We start from the raw sequence: 17,902 nt of genomic DNA on the forward strand, positions 1-17,902 counted from the left end.
TGTTTTGAATCATCACTGGAACATTTACTCGTCAATACATTATCTAGAAAATCAAATGACAGATACAATGATACAGCAATCTGCTGCCAATTATTACTGCATTATACAAGCTTAAGTTATTTCATGAGTTTACTTACCAGAACAAGAATCATGATTTTTTTTTTCACCAGATTTGTGTTGACGAAAAGACTTGGAAGTCAATACATTATCTTGAAAATGAAATTACAGGGTGTTAATACAATACCTAGAGTAGGTAATTTCCCAAAATATAGGCTTACATGTTGCCAGTAGACCATCTTGAATGTGATCCATGAAAATTACATGGTTTTATATCAACCTCATTTTGAGTGTGTCAAGAGAAAGTAAAAAATCGACAAAACATGTATGCCTGGTTACTGTCTTTTTTCCAATCCTACCGTTCAATTTGTAGGGAAAGAAATCAAATTACCTGCCAAGGGTAGAAATAGGAAAATTGCAAGGCGGGTTCAAAAAGTAAATACGAGGCATTTTCGGTTAAAGCAGCCATATCAAATTCGTTAAGGGGGGTCCCTCCATCTAGGGTTAGATACACTTTTGAATAAATCAACCCTTAAAGATGAAATTTCTGAGATGTTAAATTTATAGGTTTAAGTTATCTCTGTACGAAGGGCAACTTCAAAGGGAAGGCACGAGTCTAGACCTTCGAGACCACCCGCTTGATACGCCCCTGCATGCATTTCAAAGATCATGTTTACTTCATGAGAATGGATTATTTCTAACATAAATAATAACCAATTTCATTGATGTTAAAAATATATTTTTATCAAACGATACATACTTAGACCATCAGGAAATTATAGCACTGTATAGTATTCACCTTAAAACAAAACATTTATCATGGTGGGTGGCCAATAGGACTGAACCTAAGTTTTTTTACACAAAGAATACATGCTTAACATTGCTCATTATCTAAAATATGCATTATGAGATAATTCAATGAAACAAAAGGGAACCATAAAAATTGAAAAGCATACAACAGATATATATATATAGAATATATATAAGGTTAGAATATATATAAGGTTAGGCCTATCACATGCAAAATGATTCAAATTCGTCTATTTCTGCTGTTCTGGTGGACGGCTCAACAAAGTATACCGGTAAATGTATAAACTGAGTTTATGGACATACAAATCTTATAGAGAAAAAGAGCAACATTTCTGAGGGGTGGATGCAAGCTGGATTTATATGTGCATAATAAAAGGCATAATTCAACTACCCGCCCTTGGTTGTGTTCCAACCTAATGCTTCTAAGCCAATACTGTATCATTCACTTATACAAATTGGGTAATGATAGTTTATGGTCGTTGGTGTATCAAAATGAATCATCTACCATCATAGGGCATACCTATAAGAAGCAAGTTGCATCTAACATAACCTATCTTATCTTCAAAGTCCAATGATATTTATTAACCGCAGAATTAACACATATTCCTGATAGACACCCTCAATTCAGATTCATGCACAGTTATCACACACAGTACATGAAGAAAATCTCATGGCGCAAATGTAGCCTGTATACAGCAAGTTTTTATGTAAGCCATGAAATGCAAGGCAAATCTGAAATTTACATTTGAATATGATAGACTCATTTTGCTTTTATTCTCCATGCTTAAACCAAATTCCATCTACATAGGCCTAATGACAATCGCAAGCTTCAGCATGCTGGGTGTACTTTGCAAGTTTGACTCAATCTAGAAAATTTTAATCCCAACAGGTTAACAAGCTTACCTGAGGCATTAAGTTCTTTTTTGTTAGAAGCCTATTTATATGTTGAATACAAAAATAATTTTCCAGAATGGCATAATGGAAGCAGTGAAGAAATCAGCAAATAAGCAAATGTAGCTCATTCATGCAGCACAGAAATACAATATGGTACCCAAATGCATCAGTAGAAACAAAGATACTACACGGCGTATCTATAGTACAATGATTAGTTGTAGAGGAACTTTTATCGTGATTAAGAAATTGATCAGTCGATGTTCTTAGGATCAGTACATACACACAGAGAAGGGTGAGGGGGTTTGAAAATTTGTATTAAAATGTCTATGGTTGTGTATGGGAGGGGGTTTGCATTTATAAACTGCTGTATGCACCATACTCCATGTAGTATGATCATTGATGTTGGACCATCGTAACTCATAACCAAAGTTTAATTTTTTCAACACCAGCATAAATCATTTACTGATAATTCATTAATAAAGACAAGCGTTACGAATCATAAACTGCTTTCTTCTCGGGACCCGCTGTCAAGGATAATTGGAGATATTGAGGTTATGTTCACGATACTTTTTTTTCAATTGACAACTTCAGTCGTCATTCTGATAAAAATTACAAGCTTTGAACTTAGGGCTAATTCTTTGATGCACAAATGCTTGCATTAGAGGTTGTTACTATAAGGCACTAAAGCGTATACAAAAAGTATGGATGTATGGTGAAGGGGAGGGTAAGGTTCTAACTGAATGAGAGCTTCGCTGCAACAAAATTGGATGAAAATAAATCATCATAATTTACCTGTCTCCACCAATAATCAGTCACCCCGTAATCATACCGCAATTCTGTTTTGGGGGGTATGTCCTTAATAGCAAAAAATGCAATATGGGGCCTTCCTTCAGATATGACGGTTTTGGCTTTACAGTTTTCTTTGCCACCCCACCCATCATTGATGAGCCGTCCCAAACTACCATCATCAATTGAGGCATCAATGCTGAAATGGTAAAAGTCATATTTAGAGTATTCAATTAGGCCTAATATACTTTAAGAAGATGGGTGGTATCAAATTATGATACAGGCCTACAGGTAACAGTTAGGCTTTGAATGACTTATTTTAGTTAAAGTGTAAACTAAGTAGCCTGATGGGCAATATCTGGTTAGAAAATCAATAGACCTACATACCACAGAGAACTGAACTTTTTGTCTTGAAATTCAAAGACATATGTATCGTCATCCCCGATTTCCTTCACATCACGGAGTAGCCCACGATATTCCACCAAAAAATCCCCTCTACAAACTGCTTTCTTTGTGAATAATCCATATCCTTAATCAGAAAAAAGTATTATCTTTGATTAAAAACCATTCCTTCAGGTCCTACATTAAAACCTAGGGTCCAGGGACACCATGCCCAGATGAGAAAAGGTTTGAAATGCTCAACCATCTGGAAATGTTAATATTCAACGTCTGGTGAACTACAGAAACCATGACATAAATTTTGCATTGATTGTTTATTTATGTCTTTACTATGTATTGTGGTAACAAAATATGCCAATGTATTAATAGGTATGATATGGAAATACTCAGTTTCTGCTATTAAGTCAAGGAAGCTACCGATATAGGTTTTTGAGGATTTCAGACTGAGATTTTTGAGCTATATGGGCACCAAAAAGGTCACAGGACGGACTTCTTGTGTCTGATCAACTCAATTGTTTTAATGCTGATGGGCCCCTAGGCATTAAAAATATTATTTGAAAGATCAAGATAATTGAAGCGTCTTAAAAGATTTCCCTTGAAAACATCAAAATCTGTAAAAATGCTGATTTCGGCAAACAGAAATCTGCCATCTTGATTCTGACAGGACCAGTCTTTGGGCTGTAGGTGTTTCAGGGTAATATATGTATAAACCAAACATCAATCCATGTGTTTTCTAAACTTCCCAAAATAACTGGATTCTGTCTACGGACTGACACAACAGATATTCTATAAAAAAGTGGATATCATACAGATGCAGCAGTAATTTAGTAAACTAGTGGTCCAGGGACACCACGCCCACTTGGGAAGTGGTTAGAAATGCTTAACAAACGGAATATTCAACGCCCCCTGGTGAACATATTAAGAAAGCAATGACCTTACAACTCACCACAATCAATGATGGAACATGTCATGAGCTACAATTTTGTAATTGATTGTGGTTACAAAATATCCTTAGAGACCAATACAATATGAAAATACTAATATAATATAATAAAAGTTATTTAGCTCTTCAATGCCCCTGGTGGCCTAGGGCCGATTCTTTTATGCAGTACGGATAATCCGGACGCTCCATTTCCATTCTTTTATTGATCAGGTGACTATTTCTGGAGAGTTCGGAGAGTCCATTCTCTCCAATCTGTCGACCGGTGTGATTGCGGAGAGACCACGTGACAAAATGGCGACGCATGAATTTTGCCTCCTAAAACTCAGAAAAGTTACGGAAGCCGCCATTTTGATTCTCAACAACTATTCCATTATGCACAAATCAGGATATTCAATCCGGAGAATACGGACTGCATAAAAGAATCGGCCCCATAATCATAGAATATGTCACAAGATACAATTTTGCCATTCATTGTGGTTACCATACCAATGACCTTGAAACTCATACAAAATATCAATAGGTACCAATTCTGTAATTCTGTATGTAATTCTATATTCAACTCTCCCTGGTGGTGAGAACAAAAACCCGGGTAACCCCAATTCCACGTGAGGAGATGAATACTATGACAGCGATACTATAGGCCTATATCAAATATCAAGACTATAAGTCAAAACTTGTCCATAGTTTCCTTCAAAAACCTTTTTCTGAGGACTGATGACACGAAGATGGTCACTGATTGCATCACGCTTGACTGATCAAAGTATCTGTCTGATAGGCCTGTGTAAGAGCCCTTCTCATAGTATAACCAGATCTCGGAATTCAGGCCAAAAATGACCTTGGGCATAAAAAAGGTCACATGATGGCCATGTTAAGTCTGATCTACACAATTTTTCTTATGCTGATGCACCGGGGATACAAACAGATGTGAATGATCAAGATAATTGATCAAAGGGTTTCAAAATTTCCCTTAATAACATCAAAAATATGTAAAAAGTGCTGATTTTGCTGAACAACAATGGCAACCAGTCGGCCATCTTGATTCTGATCAGGCCAGTTTTCGGGCAGAAGATGTATCTAGATACATGTAAAAACTAAAGATCAAGACAATCCATTGAAGCGACTTCAAAACTTCCCAAAAGAACTTGATTCCGTCTATGGACAAACGGACGACAGATGAAAAGTGAACGCAATAGTCCACTGGGACTTAAGTCCCAAGTGGGCTAAAGATTATGTTGTCCTCATTATATATCAAAAACACTTCTCGGCCTATAGGCCTCATTAGGTTAAGGATAGGGTTGGGGTCTAGAAGGTCAGGAGGGTTAGGGTTTGATAGGGTTAAAACATTCCATTTAGGTATAATTTAGCCTACCTATTTCGCTATTGACAACTTTTTTTTCGAATGCCTCTTCTGGATCTTTGCCAAATTTAATAAATTCAAGAGCCACCTGACTTGGTGTCATGCGTCTCGGCATCTCACCTGAAAAATACAACCAAGAATAAGGTGCTATGATAATGGGCAGGCTTATTTGTATCTTTGCCCTATTAACCGAGATATTAATACTGCAAATTGGGCAGAACACAAATCCTCACCTTGAAACATAAAAAAAATAAAAAAGAATTAAGCGATTGATTTTTGCAAAAAAAAAACCATTTAGACCAACGGCCACGTCACTGCATATCATATCAATAGCAGTAGCACTTGATATAAATTACAAAAATTGGCTGTCAAAAATATACAATAAAGAAAAAATTCATTGTGCAACACCGGTGCTTAGTTCCAAGCTTCAAGGCCTAAATATGCTAGAATTCTGTATCACTATAGGCCTACTACTAGGGGGCCTAAATAAGTGAAACTAATTAGTAAGCAGGCATGGCTATAGGCCGGTCCATGTCCTACAATGAACCTGTAACAATGACAGGTTGGTACCGGTATTTGGATTATAATCTAGGCTGATTCAGCAGGTTAGCTGTAGCCTACTGTGCAGTGGTAAAAGTATCAGCCTGTAGCGCGGAATATCAGTCAGCACATCAGGTTTGGTTTCTATGATGATCGGACTGTTTTACAAACCACGACAATTCCTATACCGGTAGGTATTTGTAGGCCTATTTGTATATACTCTAGGGCCTCTCTAAGTTCTGGATATTATCAACGTTGGCAGTAAAAGTACAAATTACAAGCCTATCTGAGATGACTCGGTCAAGACTAGAGATAGGGCCTAATACTACTAGTAAGGTCAGATGTAGTCTAGTACCTAGCCGTTGTTTTCCAAACAGGTTGTAGGTAGGGAACCGTAACAACAACTGTTGAACAGCAGTTGTTACAGTCTGTTCAGACTAGTACTAGGTCAGATGGTATTCAGGCCATCAGGGATTAGCTGGGAGGAGGCCTTTATTTTATTAGATAATAGCTTACCACCAACCGATTACTAAATACTAACAAGGACAGGTTACTCACATCCAATGTGCTAGTGCTGGTGTACTATAGGCCTATAAGTATAGTTGAATGTGTGTGTAAATGAATTTAGCGTTTTCTGCAATCCTGATTAGAAATGCGGTACAATGTATGTCAATATAAGAAATTTTGTAGCCAGAATTTTAATGAAACGGGCGTAAATGTAGTAATGAAAATATTGCACGTCCACCGGTTGTTTACAACGCAGCAACGACCTTCAACGTAGTCTGAATACCGGTCGTTGTTACCGGTTCCCTAGAACGACGGCTAGGTACTAGACTACCTTCAACGCAGCAACGAACTAACCGGTAGCCCTAAATACCGAACAAAACCGTTAAATACCGACTTTATGTCACTAATCAATTTTAGATGCGGGCATAAGGCTAATTTATTTTCGTGTGAAATCGATCTTTTTGGGATATTTCGCTTAACTTTTTGAACACATACCCTAAATTGGTCTTAACGACCAGTGTACGGTAACTGTGCAGCCTGAATAAATCCTCGTTTTATAGCCATTTTAGACTGTATTGAATTATTGCCAAAGGGTTTTCATTTTCTCGTGTCGAAAACAGAAAAGATCAGCCATTTTTTGAAATTCTAAGATGTTTCTTGTGTTTCCGTGCCTACGAACCATGATTTTCTTTGAATAATTTGCAAACATTTTCAAATGGCAAGGGCCTAGGCATAGAAAAATATTGTTAAAATTGATTTACGTAACGGTAGTTCATTAAATGGGGTCTATTTTCTCTAATTGAAATGAGTTAAAGAAGACTTTTTTTTAGTAATCCTCCAATGCAAAACAGTTTAAAATGGATAAAACGATGATTTACTTACAGTTTCACTGGTCGTATTAAGACCTAATTGAGGTACCCGGTATGTGTTGAAAAGTTTAGTTTATAGGGAACTCAAAAAATCGATGTCAGACCAAAAAAAAATTAGAATTTAGGAACGGACATGCAGATATGTCAGGCATACACTGCTAGTCTATTCACTTTTGTGTTTCATCAGTTTTCTCGAGATAATTTGTAACTTTTGTGAGCAAATACTTCAAACTAATGCCATTCAAGCCAGAACTGTGCAGTCGGACATCGTTTTTGTATCCATCTTAAACACTGTATTGAAGGATTGTTAAAAAGTCTTCTTAAACTTATTTATGACAGAGAAAAGAGACTTCACGAATCGCACCGGTTCTTGAAAGATCATAATTACATCAGGGCAATATCTAATCTTGCATTGATTGTACTAGTCATGTCCTACAATTCTACATTCAGTTATGTGGCATATAAAACCCATCATATCTGGACACTACCTAATCATAAAATGATTTTACTATTTATGTCTATTACTACATATGTCCTACAATTCTATATATACAATTCTATATCGCTGGCATATAAAACCCTTCATATTGGCACATTTCGTAATGATGAAGTGATTTTACTATTTTTATATGTCCTACAAATCTATAATTAGTTAGGCAGCATAGAAAACTCGACTCGTAAGAAACTACCTACGGTAATCATAAAGCATTTTACTATTTATATATGTCTTACAATACTGCATCAGCTAAGTGCAGTACAAATTTATATTCAGTTAGGTGGCATATAAAACTATCATATCAGGGCGCTATTTGTGGATGTCTTACAATTCTACATTCAGTTGCGTGGCATATAAACCCACGGCATCAGGACACTGCCTGATAATTTTACTATTCGTATATTTCCTACAAATCTACATACATTTTAAGTGGCGTATAAAACCATTCATATTAGGACAATGGACACTCTCTAATTATGAAGTGATTTTACTATTTATATATGTCCTACAATTCTACCTTCAGTTAAGTGGCATATAAAACCCTTTATATTGGGACACTCTCTAATGATGAAGTGATTTTACTATTTATATATGTCCTACAATTCTACCTTCAGTTAAGTGGAATATAAAACCCTTTATATTGGGACACTCTCTAATTATGAAGTGATTTTACTATTCATATATGTCCTACAATTCTACATTCAGTTAAGTGGCATATAAAACCCTTTATATTGGGACACTCTCTAATGATGAAGTGATTTTACTATTTATATATGTCCTACAATTCTACCTTCAGTTAAGTGGCATATAAAGCCCTTTATATTGGGACACTCTCTAATGATGAAGTGATTTTACTATTTATATATGTCCTACAATTCTACCTTCAGTTAAGTGGAATATAAAACCCTTTATATTGGGACACTCTCTAATGATGAAGTGATTTTACTATTTATATATGTCCTACAATTCTACCTTCAGTTAAGTGGAATATAAAACCCTTTATATTGGGACACTCTAATTATGAAGTGATTTTACTATTTATGTATGCCCTACAATTCTTTAATCAGTTTCGCAACATATAGAACTCATCATCAAATTTATATTCATTTAGGGGGTATTTAAAACTATTCATGTCAGGACACTACCGAATCCTGAAATGATTTTACTATTTGTGTAGGTCCTACAATTGTACATGATCAGTTGCGTGGCATATAAAACCTACGGCATCAGGACACTGCCTAATGATTTTACTATTCGTACATGTCCTACAAATCTACATACATTTTAAGTGGCGTATAAAACCATTCATATTAGGACAATGGATAATCATGCCATTATTTTACTATTTGATTATGTCCTGCAATTCTACATCCAATTAAGTGGCACATATATCGGGACACTGCCTAATCGTGAAGTGATTTCACTATTTATATATGTCTTACAATTCTACATCCAGTTAAATGTCATATGAAAAAAATCGTTCATACCTATTGGGACACTCTCTAATTATGAAGTGATTTTACTATTCGTATATGTCCTACAATTCTACATACATTTAAGTTGCGTATAAAACCATTAGTGTCAGGACACTAGATAATCATGGCGTTATTTCACTATTTAAATATGCCCTGCAATTCTACATTCAAGTAAGTGGCATATAAAAACATTAAAATCCGGACACTACCCAATCATGCAGTAATATTATTTATCAAAAATCCATAGGAGCAAAAACAATACAAATCTCATTTTCTAATGAGTAATATATATTTATTATAGTAAACGTTTTCGGGAGTTACATTATCCCCTCTTCAGGCATAGCGCGCAAGTGATTAAATTTTCATATAATACGTTTTTAGATAATTAACTACTAGTCAAATATATTCACTCAGTAATTTAGATTGTGTATAATTAATTATCTTTATATTGTAATCATCTTGTCACTCAGTTAATTGAAATTGTTTGTAATTAGCTTCGTCCTATTCTATATAAATACCAGTATGATATGAACATTTAATCACTTGCGCGCTATGCCTGAAGAGGGGATAATGTTACTCCGGAAAACGTTCGCTACAATAAATATATATTACTCATTACAAAATGCGATTTGTATGGTTTTTGCTCCTATGGATTTTTAATTATCTTGACCCTCTACCTAAGAACTAATATTATTTATATATGTCCTGTAATTCTACATTACGCTGCGTGGCATACAAAAGCATATCAGGACACTGCCTAATCATGAAATGATTTTACTATTCATATATGTCCTACAAATTTACATACATTTAAGTGGCGTATAAAAACCCTTCGTATCAGCCCACTAGATAATCGCGACGTTATTTTACTATTCATTATGTCCCGCAATTCTACATTCAGTAAAGTGGCATATAAAACCCACCATATCTGGACACTCCCTAATGATGAAGTGATTTTACTATTTATATATGTCCTACAATTCTACATGCAGTAAAATAGCATATAAAACCCATCATATCACACACTACCTAATTATGAAGTGATTTTACTAATTGTATCTACACATCTACATTCAGTTTATTGGCATATAAAACTATTCATATCTGGACACTACCTAATCATAGAGTTATTATAATATTCATATTACACACTACCTAATTATGAAGTGATTTTACTAATTGTATCTACACATCTACATTCAGTTTATTGGCATATAAAACTATTCATATCTGGACACTACCTAGTCACAGAGTTATTATAATATTCATGTCCCCCAATTATGCATTCATTTAAGTGGCATATAAAATCAATTATATCAAGACACTACGTAATCATGACGTGATTTTACTACAGTCAATCTTGGTGTTTGCCTATCACTCAGGACTCGGCTTTTTAGTATAGATTAGGTGATGTACGGATACAAGATAACCCATAGTTCTACTAATGAATTATCAACCATATAAACTGATTTAAGTGCATAACCAGTACAATAGCCGGTTTACAGATGTTTAGATTGTCTACGTAAACTCTTGAACTTAAACTACTATCACACTTGAAAGCAATACGAAATACCAGCCATCATTAAATGGAGAAGCTTTAGACTTAGACATTGAGCGATTACTTCTAAGTTACTCATATTTCCCACTGACCTCAATTACTAAATTAGTTGTTAATATTCTTTTCACTACAGATGTAGGTCTACGTTCCCGACAACTGATACGGGTTACATACATAGTCTAACATAGAAATGGAGAATGGGTCTACGAATTATTGAGTACAAATTAGACACACATTATAATGATAAAGCGGGGATGGCATAGCCGAGGTTGACTGTATTCTATTTGTTCCCTGGTACTAACTACAGATAAGGAAAAAACCTTCCTATCTGAATACTGCCTGATAACAAAATGATTTTCATGATTATGCAATATGGCCTACAATTCTATTAAGCATATCAAGCGTATTTGTTTGTATCATTAAATATCCCATAAATGGTTTCTGACAATGACAACTACTTTTGAGTTTATCAAGTCGGCAAACCATGGTTTTGATGATTTCAAAATATCAATGCAATACATACTTCGGACAATAAACAGTAATGATACACTTGTATTGATCTAATCAAAGAATGAAGTCCATCTCTATTCGATTTACATAAAAAAGAATTCCTTCAATGCAGTGTATGTAAAACGAATAAAGAATCGACGGTTAAGTTCAAAGCACGTGCTGGTCGTTTTAAGGCATGTACCTCTAAAGCAGAGTACATAATGGTACCCTTCGTCCATTTAAAAAAGTTGAAATATACTGCATTTGGCCTATGGATAAATGTCTCCAATGATGTTACATGTAAAAAGGACATGCAAGATCGGCAAACTAATAAAGAAAGCTTACCTTTTTCCTTTTTGGCTAGGCTTAGACTCAATGTTCTCGCATCACCGCGAATAGTAACTGGACATGCGCATTGACCTATCGGTCGAGTTCATTGTTTGCTGTAGGAGATGAACCCTACCGAACCTCGAAGCAAAGGATTATTTTAATTGCCCAATGAATTTCATATGAACAATGTGTTGAGAACACGCGTTTTTGGAAAAAAATATATCTTAATGTTCTTGAAGATTCTTGCAGTTTGTAAGTGTAAATCATATACACACTACACAGCCGTACACCCTGCTCTGCTCTGTATGGGCTCTCCCGAACTTCCGGAGTTCTGCCAGGTGATGGTTTCTCCTAACTTCTGACGTAGAAAAAGGGGCGGAGCTTATCTGTTCTAACCGTCAGATGGGGCTGCTGTATTGCTTTATATATAAATATCTTTGTCAGACCCGATTACGCCTACGACTGCAAGTGGGTGATTGAACAATTTTCTGAGCGTTTGCAAGGTGTAACAATTACGGGACACTTTGTATGCCCCGTAATTTTTCACCACCCCGCAACAAGGAAATTAAAAAGACAAACGCCCCGTTAATCGTACATTATCTTAGTATATATATACACATATCAGTAAAACTGCATGTGGTTTATTAAACTTTCATACAATAACAACAAGAGGCCCACGGGCCTTGTACTTTCATGATGCAGTAGAGGAAGAATGATTCAGTATATAAAGTTTTACATTGTAACGATGTAACAAGTTTTAAAATAGTTAAGAGGTATAGCCGATAGGCTATGTGGCGATAATGTTCATTTTCTGTTAATATATCCTTCCATGAAAAGACAAGCCCATTTTAGCTGCCCCAAAGATCATACTACATGAAAAAATGCATCAAGAATTGGTGTAGGCATCGTGCTGAAAAGAAATCCAAGATGGATAGCAACCCTGGTGGCCATACTTGAACTCAATGAATTTTCAATAAGGGGTAGACATTTCACCTACCAAGTCTGACACCTAGTATCCTTAAAATGCATCAAGAATTGCAAGATGGCTGACCTGGCGGCCATATTTGAAGGCCGATGACCTCCATATACAAAAGGCATGGACAGCTTGACCCTGATCCTGACACCACATTTTGTGGAAATCAATCAAGATCTGGGGCTGCATCCTGCAAACAAGAAATTAAAGATGGCCACCCCACGATGTAATTGTTATTGACTTCCTATTGTATAGGCCTAACCCAGGCAGTCCTCCTTATTACCGAGATGACATGAAATATAGCATATTTATTTATTCCTTATCGATTTTAACACTTGAAATGATGTTATATCAGTAAAATAAATACCTTCTAGTCATATTTTAAATATTTTTCCGGATATTTTGTAAAAAAAATTTTGACTTCAAATACGTAATCTCGGTTAGCAATAAAATTTTATTAAATTTGATTGATCGACGATCTCTTGGTAAAGTTAAAAATTATTTTTCTACAAAAATATCTGACAAAATATGTAAAATATGACTCCAGCAGGCATTTATAACTGATATAATATGATTTCAAGTGTTAAAATCGATAAGGAATAAATAAATGTTATATTTCATGTCATCTCGGTAATAAGGACTGCCTGGGTTAGGCCTATACAATAGGAAGGAGTCAATTAAGATTCGACTTTTTGAAAAACCAGCACAGATGCCTCTTCAAATCACATGTAATTAAAACATTCAGTGCTGCTTCTTAGTTTGATGTCCCTATTTTCATCGCGCATGTGGTTAAAATTATTGTCTACATCGAACGTCTTCAACAGCTGATACAACCGCACCCGCCTTATCACAGGTGCACTCTGCCGCCGTGATTCGCCCATTCAACGATAAAAACTTTCCCACGGTCTTATTTTTGGCATTTTCTAATAATTTGGGGAAATATTTTTAAAAAGCGAAATTTCACAGTCTGCATTAATAAGATTAAAGTATTTATTCGTTTGACAAATCTTCCTCTGAACTCCCAACAAGTTATAAGTGGCGACACGAAAATGACGTCATCGACTCACTACCATCTTATAACCTTCATGACTACGTCATGAAGGTAAAAATCACCAGCACTTCAAAATTTTGGGTGAAATAACTTCAAAAGTGGAGTTCCACAAAAGTCTACGTTAATACCAATCCCCTCACAGGATTCGAACCTGATGGCATCGAGACAGCCTTGGTACGAACCTGCAACACTGGTTTCTAGCTATGGTTGAGTTAAGCGATACCTTCAGGTTTGAATCCCAGTCGAGGATGTTGATATCTAGGCCACACCAAAAGAAAAGCCTGTTTCTCGGACCCGACCGACACGATATTTCGTCGTTTCAAATAATAATTTTCAGAATAAAATATAATTGCCTACCGACCCTTTTTCAAAATTTTGGGTGAAATAATATTTTAAAAAAATTGGTCCAGTAAAAAGTATATTTACGACGACCTACCCCATTTTCAAAAGTAGACCCAAATTTCTTTTCTATGAAAAGACTCCCTACCTACATACCCATTTTGGAGATTGCCCCGCCGGAGAAACAGGATTTTTTTTTTTGGTGTGGCCTTTGTGTATGCCATTATTTCATCATTTTCTTTTTCTCAATCAGATTATACATTTTACTTTTAATTACTAGCCAGTTTCTGTTTTGTAAGCAAGGAGCCAGCCTCTTGCATTGATCTATTTGGTGCCTTTTAGGCACAACTAAAGTCCGTAAATTTGTAGCTAAATGCTTTTCTAAAGCAGCAATTTCAACGTCTGACCAAGGCTGACGATTCGTCACCGATTTTCTCTTTTTTGCATCATTCTTTCCGCATTTCTTTGATATATCTCCAGTCGTGGATGATACTACAATATAAAAAGACCAATTAGCAGACAAAATTAAAGAGGCAGCTAACAAAGAAATTAAAAGCATGAGGCACAAGTGTTGGGGTGATCAGTTTGCACATGTGTAATAAACCAATGTGAAGGCTTTAGCTCTCAAAAGATTGTGCATTCAAAGCTTACATGATGCATTGGTATTTCGTCTCATGAAGAAGAAATTTAAAGGAATACTTAATCATAACCTTTTTCTGTAACCTATAAACAAAGTCAGAAATTTGCATGCTATATAATATACGCACCATTAACTTCTCGCTTTCTTTTTGCGGCAAGACCAGCAGATTTTGGAACTGTAATGAAATATTATCACAGCTTAGTAAAATGTTGCAAGAGCAATCATATATTGATTCTAAATAATTTGACTCTAAAGAGTGCATGCAACCATTTCTGGATCAAGAGTTCACATGACAGAGTTCAATCGGCTTATTTATAGATTAACAACAAATGATGTCAACTATTTCCTGTCACCGTGATCAACAAAAAATCTCCCAATATACCCAAGGCTATAGGCTAAAATAAAAATGTTATTATTGAAAAAAATCTAAGCAGTATGCTTCACATTTCCAGCTTGGACTAAAAATAAGTCTGAAATGTAAACATTATGTGGCTAAAGTGACGATAAAGTTATCATAAACCTAGCTTGAAATTTCAATGAAGTTTATTTATGTACATACCTGACTGTGATATCAACACTTTCCACACGGAACATAGATTTTAGAAGATGTTTCTCAAACTTAGATAAAGTTTCATACATTTCATCATCAACATTTTTAGTTTTTCCACCCTTTTGGTAATCGGAAATAGTTAATCTGGAGATCTCTCCCTGTCTTCTTTTGTTGAACGACATTACCTCAGCTAATGTTCCAGTAGCAAGATTTGTCCAGTTTGTCGATATTTTCATCATTTTTCATCTTCAGGTAATCATGAAATCGTTTAACATCTTTCGTTAAGGGTAAAAGCTTTGGCTTGTTGAATTTTTTCAGCCGTACAGTTCTCAGAGCACAACTTGAGATTTTTGTGTGTCAATCACAAGTACTCAATTTACCAAAATCTTTCGCACGTTTTCTTAATTCTGAGTCACCTGTTCTTAATGCCTGGCCAGAAAGAATTTCAGCACATCGATTTAGGTTATGGCCCAAATCTAGCGCTAGTGAAGGTAAACCAAATGAGCCATTTTCATATCTAGATACTTGCCGAACAGCAACTACAACTGTGTCAAACTTTCTAGGATCTATGGCATCACCCAAACATTGAATATCAGGGCGCATAACATCCACAAGTCTAGCTAACTGGCGCATTTTTTTTTTAATGTTGGCATACTGATGCTTCTGACCTTTGCAGCGTTCAAATTTTTTGGTTCCGAATTCCAAAATAAGCGGGTCATTTTTCACAATTAGGCTCAACCGATCAGGGTGTAATCTTCCCAATATGTCGTTTTTGAAATCATCATTCAATTCAGTAGCTTTGGAAGGCAAAAGTAAGGCTGACTTGCTTTGGACTCGTCCTCGGGACCCTGATTCTGAAGAGATACAGGTTTTTTTGTGCCGCCAAAGAACTTTCCGATAATAAAGATTCAGACAGTTATCACAAAGCAAGTAATCATCAGCGCAGGTGACTTCTGTCGGCCTCTTCTTCGCAACGATAACACCTTCACCTGCTTTTAAAACGTCACAATTGTGGTTGAAATCCCCTTTTGCTCTTAGCGTATCAATTAAATCATTTCTCTCCTTTGACTTTTTTGGTAAAGTTAAAATTCTCTGAATTTCAATTTCTGCGCCATGATCACTATACCAATGACGTGGCACCTTCGAGTAACCTTTCCCACAAAAAACACAAAAATGTTTTTTAGCTCCTTCACTAGTTGATGATGCAACATATATTTTCTGATCACTGCCAGCAGGAACACACTTCTGAGAGTTTCCTAGATGAATGAAAAATAGTCATTGCATCGTTTAAATAGACTATAAAGGTAATCAAACCGAGGACATATGTATATCTGATGTGTAAACATGTGGAATAAATTTGGCAATCAAACTGAGGACATATGTATATCTGATGTGTAAACATGTGGAATAATTTTGGCAATCAAACGGAGGACATATGTATATCTGATGTGCAAACATGTGGAATAATTTTGGCAATCAAACTGAGGACATATGTATATCTGATGTCTAAACATGTGGAATCATTTTGGCGATCAAACTGAGGACATGTATATCTGATGTCTAAACATATGGAATCATTTTAGCGATCAAACTGAGGACATATGTCTGGAAGTTTGATAATAACACATAACTATTTTGACAGACAACCCCTGATATACCACCATCCCATATAGCGTTACCTTCGCCTACCACCAGCCAGGTTGTCTCAATGTACATCTCTATACATAGTATATATATAATACCGCCAAAATCGATCTGCCCTGATGTGGGTGGTATATAAAGCTTAAAAAATAATTACCATCGATAATTGTAGCTGTTGTTTGGCTCTTAGTGTCAGTGTCTTGCTTCAGGGAATGTTCCACAATTACTTTTGCTGTGACATTTTCTAGAATGAAAATAAGCCTGATTTGAGACCTTACATTTTATCGAATTAAGGATGATTTTTAAACAAGCGGACACATAAAACCAATTTAACCGAGGACATGATCTCTACCCAACACAAATATTCTTAAAACAACTACCTCTTCCGAATCTAGCAGATTCTCTGTCATTACCAGTGTCTAGCGTCTGTGATTTGGCTGAGTTCTCAATCACCCTGGATTTAGCTCCGGACTTTTCTAGGAAATAAAGTATACAAGGTTTTAATTTAAGGCTACACATTTATACCAAACATAAAAGATATACATGTATATCTTTTAACCAGATGCAGTCTTTCAAGGGGGATACCGGATTATGCGATCCTTGAATCTCACAGGAAACTAATAACAAAACTTATCTTGAACCCGGAGGACTAATTAAATAGAGGGGATAGTAGGTTGATTCCACTGAAAAATATTGGGCTTGCTATGCACTATTAACAGGGTTTATTTCTTCCCTGCTGACCAAAATTCACTGCTTTTCAATACCACATGAGTTCCCGAAATGGTGTGGCAAATCCAATACCCCAATCATCATGTTCAAAAAATACAAAAATGATATATTGTCAGATAAAAATAATTCTATTTTCATTTTTTATCAATCTATTTTCTAATTTAAAATTTAAAGATTATCCATTTCAAAATTAGTGCCTAAAGAATTATTACCAGTCAAAAGCGGATGAGATAGATACTTACTAGGTTGTTGGAAGCACTTAGGTTCCAGTAATGGAACAAAGTGATCAGGATTCCATTTCTTTAAACGCAGCTCACTGTCCGTGGTCCACATAATATATATAGGATTTTTTCTCCTTTTGTTTCGTGGATTCAGAGTTGTGTTCAAAATTGACACTCTGTTGTCTGTCATTCCACTGACAGCAGGAAAAACTGAGGTAATACTCCTATCAATAACAGTAGCTAATGAC

The 17,902-nt window shown here is 35.6% G+C and overlaps 1 protein-coding gene and 3 long non-coding RNA genes across 6 annotated transcripts in view; 1 reads left to right on the forward strand and 3 right to left on the reverse strand.

Moving 5' to 3' along the window:
- Positions 1-17,902, forward strand: part of LOC141898392 (uncharacterized) — a 141,766-nt gene that overhangs the window by 61,294 nt on the left and 62,570 nt on the right. The window lies entirely within an intron of this gene.
- Positions 27-2,700, reverse strand: LOC141898394 (uncharacterized). The gene is made up of 3 exons (XR_012618553.1): positions 2,554-2,700; positions 138-209; positions 27-43 (listed from the first exon to the last, which is right to left on the reverse strand). It is a non-coding gene; the product is annotated as an uncharacterized LOC141898394 (long non-coding RNA).
- Positions 14,339-15,147, reverse strand: LOC141898506 (uncharacterized). The gene is made up of 3 exons (XR_012618568.1): positions 15,073-15,147; positions 14,641-14,688; positions 14,339-14,365 (listed from the first exon to the last, which is right to left on the reverse strand). It is a non-coding gene; the product is annotated as an uncharacterized LOC141898506 (long non-coding RNA).
- On the reverse strand, positions 16,192-17,120 carry LOC141898499 (uncharacterized). The gene is made up of 3 exons (XR_012618564.1): positions 17,085-17,120; positions 16,862-16,948; positions 16,192-16,319 (listed from the first exon to the last, which is right to left on the reverse strand). It is a non-coding gene; the product is annotated as an uncharacterized LOC141898499 (long non-coding RNA).

This window comes from Tubulanus polymorphus, chromosome 2, assembly GCF_964204645.1.
Source record: "Tubulanus polymorphus chromosome 2, tnTubPoly1.2, whole genome shotgun sequence".
In the NCBI taxonomy this organism is placed as follows: Eukaryota; Metazoa; Nemertea; class Palaeonemertea; order Tubulaniformes; family Tubulanidae; genus Tubulanus; species Tubulanus polymorphus.